This window comes from Podarcis vaucheri (genome assembly GCF_965113315.1).
Source record: "Podarcis vaucheri genome assembly, chromosome: 9".
Classification (NCBI taxonomy): domain Eukaryota; kingdom Metazoa; phylum Chordata; class Lepidosauria; order Squamata; family Lacertidae; genus Podarcis; species Podarcis vaucheri.
The window spans coordinates 23,044,053-23,050,052 of record NC_138767.1 but is presented as its reverse complement, the minus strand read 5'-3'; positions in this window follow the sequence as shown (position 1 = coordinate 23,050,052).

Genomic DNA, 6,000 nt, shown 5'->3' with positions numbered 1-6,000 from the left:
TGTTGCAAATTGGCACAGCTATTGTTTCTGGCAGAGCTGCAGCCCTATTTGAATCCCATCCCATGTATTTAAGGGAGCTTGCCCCCTTTTGTATGAGGTTAGCCTAACAAATGTTTACATGAGATAGAGTACTTTGCAGAGCAACTAATAGCTATCTGCTGTAATCAACTGCTATTTTTTATTCATGGAAGAACTCTGGCGATGTGACCACACTGCCTAAAATCTGTGTGACTTGCCATCCTGATGGAAAGTGTGTTGAGGCTCATATAAATGATACAGCCAGCCATCATTATAACTTCTTGGGAGAGTCATTGTCCAGCCACGTACCATATTTTGTGCTCTATAAGACTCACTTTTTCCCTCCTAAAAAGTAAGGAGAAATATGTGTGCATCTTATGGAGCGAATGCAGGCTGCGCAACTATCCCAGAAGCCAGAACAGCAAGAGGGATTGCTGCTTTCACTGCGCAGCAATCCCTCTTGTTGTTCTGGCTTCTGAGATTCAGATTCTTTTTTTCTTGTTTTCCTCCTCCAAAAACTACATGCGTCTTATGGTCTGGTGCGTCTTATAGAGCGAAAAATACAGTACTTCTGAACCTGTGCCCTCTTTTAGTTGTCAGATGCCACTGTCTGCTTCCACTGGAGGGGATGGCTGGAGATGGAGCATTAGCATTGAAGCAGCTCAGACTTGCATCAATATATTTATTGGGTTTTTTCAACCGTATAATAATAATCACAAGCAAAACAAGACTTGGAGTACGCCATATACGGTACATTTCTTCAAATACATTTGGTATAGTTAAAGTACACATGCAGATAAGTCGGTGTTGGATTAGGCCTCTCCACAATAAAACATAAAACCATAGAATTGTAGTATTGCAAGAAACCCTGATTATCATCTGGTCCAACCCTCTGCAACACAGAAATATGCAGCTGTCCCATACGGGGATCGAACCTTGGCATTATGGGCACCATGCTCCAACCAACTGAGCTATCTGGGATGTCATGTGGCATAGGCAGTTGTAATGCTGGTGCAGATTGTTGGCCCAATCTATATAAGAGCTGGAGGCTCTTTTCCTTCCAGAAAGTAAGTACAGCCAATCGTTCAGGATGATGGGGTCCCATGTCCAGCAACAGGGGGGGGGCACTGTTTCCCCTGCCCTAATAGCGCTGAGAAAAAGGCTGAGGAAAAAGTAGGTAGCATCTAAGTAGCATTTAAAGTAAAGGTAAAGTTAAAGGGACCCCTGACCATTAGGTTCAGTTACGGACGACTCTGGGGTTGCGGCACTCATCTTGCTTTATTGGCCAAGGGAGCCGGTGTACAGCTTCCGGGTCATAAGCCGCTTCTGGCAAATCAGAGCAGCACATGGAAATGCCTTTTACGTTCCCGCCAGAGCGGTACCTATTTATTTACTTGCACTTTGACAAGTACTGCTAGGTTGGCAGGAGCAGGGGCCTAGCAACAGGAGCTCACCTCATCACGGGGATTCAAACCGCTGACCTTCTGATCGGCAAGTCCTAGGCTCTGTGGTTTAACCCACAGTGCCACCCACATCCCAGCATTTAAAGTAAGTGTGCATAAATATGGAAGGAAAGAGAAGTCAGATATTCCAAAGGTCAATAAAGAGCTTTCCAATCAGATGTCCACTCCACAGCCCTTCACAATTCTTGCTAGCATCTATCTGTCTCAGGAGACAATGGAGGAGTGTGACTTTATAGGTGAAGTCAAACTGTTAGAAGATTACAGCATCTGTAGAGACTGATACAGCATCTGCTGTGGTTGTAGAGACTATCTACTGCAGGCTTCCTCAAACTCAGTCCTCCAGATGTTTTGAGACTACAATTCCCATCATCCCTGACCACTGGTCCTGCTAGCTAGGGATCATGTTGTAGGCCAAAAAATATCTGGAGGGCCGAGTTTGAGGAAGCCTGATAAGCAAGCCAAATCAAAAGCATTATTGTTTTAGTAGCATTTTGCCTTGATAACTTCTAAATGCAGAATCTTTGCCACTACCCTGTGTCAATCTCAACTTACCGGTAATTTACTGAACACAATGCTAAGGGTGGGGTGGCTGGTTCTATTTATTACAGCCAACAAGAAAATCAGAATTATTGTTTCAAAACTGCGGAGTTTCTTTTCCTGCTGATGTATTTCACGATTTCAGTCTTTAAACGGGTTCTTTTGATATCTGTGATTGCTTCTGAACCATTAAGTCAAACTCTCCACTTCGTAAACTTCAAACAGCTATTTGTGCTTCTGCAGCCATTTTTGAAGGTGTGAAGCATACAAAGGAAGAAAAATGAACTCAGTAATGTACCTGAAAAGAGTCAGAAGAATCCTATAACCTTTATTTCTTTCTTATGCACATTCGAGGTAATTCAGGCAAAGCTGTATAACTAAGTGGATTGGAATTTTTGAAACCTCACTCATAGTCAGTTTGAATGCTGTCATTATGTTTTTCCTGTTAAAAAGACGTTCATCTGAACATAGGAAGAGCCCTGTGGGATCAAACCAAAAGCCTATCGAGCCCAGAAACCTCTTTCCTACAAGCCAACCTCTGAGTGGCTGAAAATACCTCTCTGCCATTGTTGTTCTCCAGTAACTGGTAGAGCCACAAATCTGTCTAATCCCCTTTTAAATCCAAGTAGGTGGAAGTTATATCTTGTGGAAGCAAAATTCTGTACTTTAACTGGGTGGAGATGCACTTCCTTTTGTCTCTCTCAACTTCACTGGATGATAGCTAATATGGGTGATATGGCAATTTGTCCTATCCATGTTATAGAATCATAGAATTGTAGAGTTTGAAGGGACCCCCAAGGTTAATCTAGTCCAGCCCCCTACAATGCAGGGATCTCAGCTAAAGCAACCAAGATAGATGGCCATCCAACCTTTCCTTAAAAAACCTGCAAAGAGGGAGAGTCCACAAACTCCCAAGGGAGACAATTCCGCTGTTGAACCACTCTTACTGTCAGAAAGTTATTGCTGATGTTTAGTCAGAATCTCCTTTCTTTTAACTTCAAGCCATGGGTTCGAGTCCTACCCTCCACAGCAGGAGAAAACAAGCTTGTTCCCTCTTCCATGTGACAGCCCTTCAGATATTTGAAGATGGCTATCACATCTCTTCTCAGTCTCCTCGTTACCAGGCTAAACATACTCAGTTACCTCAACCATTCTTCATAAGGCTTGGTTTCCAGACCCTTGATCATCTTGGTCGCCCCCTCTGCACACGTTCCAACTTGTCAACATCCTTCTTCAGTTGCAGTGTCCTTTCTTAGAGGCAAGCAGCACTGGTAACCATGTGGCTACAGTATTGCAATTTTGCTTCTCGTTTTCATATGTTACTAGAGTGACTTGGGGCTGTACTATGTGTGAGCAGCCCCCACACCCCAAGAGTAACATGAGAATTAGGCCTTAATTCAGGAGTAGCCAGAGTTGTGCCCACCATTTGTTGTTAGACTCCACTGCTATCAGCCTTCTGAGTATGGTCAGAGGTCAGGCATGATGTGTGTTGAAGTCAGACAACTGGAGAGTATCATGTTGTGTACTTCTGCCTTAATTAAAGTGAACATACACTCTGAGGATTTGGGAATTAGGTTATAAATGTTCCTATTGCAAGTTTATCCATATCTAAGATACCTTTTGTATGTACTTTGTATTTTTTGGACTACTACGGGTGGCGCTGTGGGTTAAACCACAGAGCCTAGGACTTGCCAATCAGAAGGTCGGCGGTTCGAATCGCCACAACGGGGTGAGCTCCCTTTGCTCGGTCCCTGCTCCTGCCAACCTAGCAGTTCGAAAGCACGTCAAAGTGCAAGTAGATTAATAGGTACCGCTCCGGCGGGAAGGTAAACGGCGTTTCCGTGTGCTGCTCTGGTTCGCCAGCAGCGGCTTAGTCATGCTGGCCACATGACCCAGAAGCTGTACGCTGACTCCCTCGGCCAATAAAGCAAGATGAGCACTGCAACCCCAGAGTCGGTCACGACTGGACCTAATGGTCAGGGGTCCCTTTACCTTTACATATTTGGACTATATCATTTCTGGTTATTTCAGTTAACTCCTTTGGGGTTAATCTAGGAATTTTAATGTGTCACATTTTAATACATGAGCTATGACCTCACATGGGATCCTATGCATGTCTGAAAGCCACAATGGGTTCAGTGGGGTTTAATTAATGCAGGCTTCCTCAAACTCGGCCCTCCAGATGTTTTGAGACTACAGTTCCCATCATCCTTGACCACTGGTCCTGCTAGCTAGGGATCATGGGAGTTGTAGGCCAAAAACATCTGGAGGGCCGAGTTTGAGGAAACCTGATTTAATGCATAAGATTGCAGCCTACATAATATAATACCCTAATTTCAGACCATTGCAAGAACATAAAAATAAAGTATTCCAGCTCATATCTTTCTCTTTTGTAAAGAGCTGATGAACGTAATTGACACCTAAGAAACTACTATGATTAACCTCATCCGGATGCATTGACTTCTGTAAATGAAAAGGCCACATTACCATGATGAGTCACAATCTAAACCTTGATTCTTTGACATATATAGACCTTACAAGAGACTGAAATGCAACATTGGATAATGAAGTATATTGTCTTAGCTCTCCCCTCCCCCTCCCAGCAATTATGTTACACAAGGGAATCAAGTGTCTGCAGAGTGAGAGACAGAACAGATTTTCTGTATCATTTATCCACCTCGGGCAATGTTTATTGCAACAGGTAAAAGTTTTTTTCTGGTTTCTCACTGAAATTCTTCTCAAAAAACTTTACTGTAAAATGGCTGTCTTGGATGTTATGGACTACTAAGTGATGATAGAAGCAAGAGCAATGAATTGATTTCCCAGCAGCTGAAATCCATGAAGTTCCAGCTGCGCAGATTTACAAGTTGAGCAAATTCACCATATTCACAAAATGGGGAAATTGCATTGACTGATCAGTTCTATTGCCCTGTCAGTGTATATGACAGCAGAAGTGACCCACCAGATTTCCCCATTTTGCCCATGAGACCCTTTCGGCCATGCTACACACCCTTGCCCTCCAGTTGAGGTGTGGGGCCTGCAAATCACCTGATAATCTACTTGAAGCACCACCATGCTTGTTGCCACTTGCAAAGAGAAAGGACTTGGCAAGCACCCACAATCAGCTGGTTGTCCAGGCATGCGAAGACTCACCCACCTGTCAAAGTTGGCCTACCAGTGGAGGGTGGCAAGGATCCACTTCCTCACTTCTGATATTATCATTGTTATCACTCAGTGCTTTTTTGGGGGGACACAGGGGGGTGCATACCCCTAAACCCCTTATGGTCTTCAAACAAAAACATATTGGAGGTCCCGGGCCACAGGGAGGTTAGGCTGGCCTCAACCAGAGCCAGGGCTTTTTCAGCTGTGGCTCCAATCTGGTGGAACGCTCTGTCACAAGAGACTAGGGCCCTGTGGGACTTGACATCTTTCCGCAGGGCCTGCAAGACAGAGCTGTTCCACCAGGCCCTTGGCCAGGGCACAGCCGGACCCCCTCCTTTGACAATCCTCACAGAACTCTAGCCCAATGGTTGCCATTAATTTGATTTGAACTGATTTTATAATGAAATGATTTTAGAATGTTGTATTATTTTACTTTTGTTAGCTGCTCTGAGCCCGGCTTCGGCTGGGGAGGGCGGGATATAAATAAAAAGTTATTATTATTATTAAACATTTTGTGAATCTTTGTACTTTTGTCCATTTACTGTATTTATTTTTCCCCATTTGAACTATAATATTGTGATTTTCTTGAGTCAAAATGAGAGTACCCCTAAACAATTTTTTTAGAAAAAAAGCACTGATTATTATTATTATTAAATTTGTTAGTTGCTTTGTTTTGCCAGGGGCAACCCAAAGCGACTTAAAAGCAAACAGACATACAGAAAATAAACCCCATATAAGTAAATTAAAACCAAGAGGAAAGGGAAATACATTAATAAGCATCCAACCCACGTCTAAAAGGCCACAGACATATACGGAAATT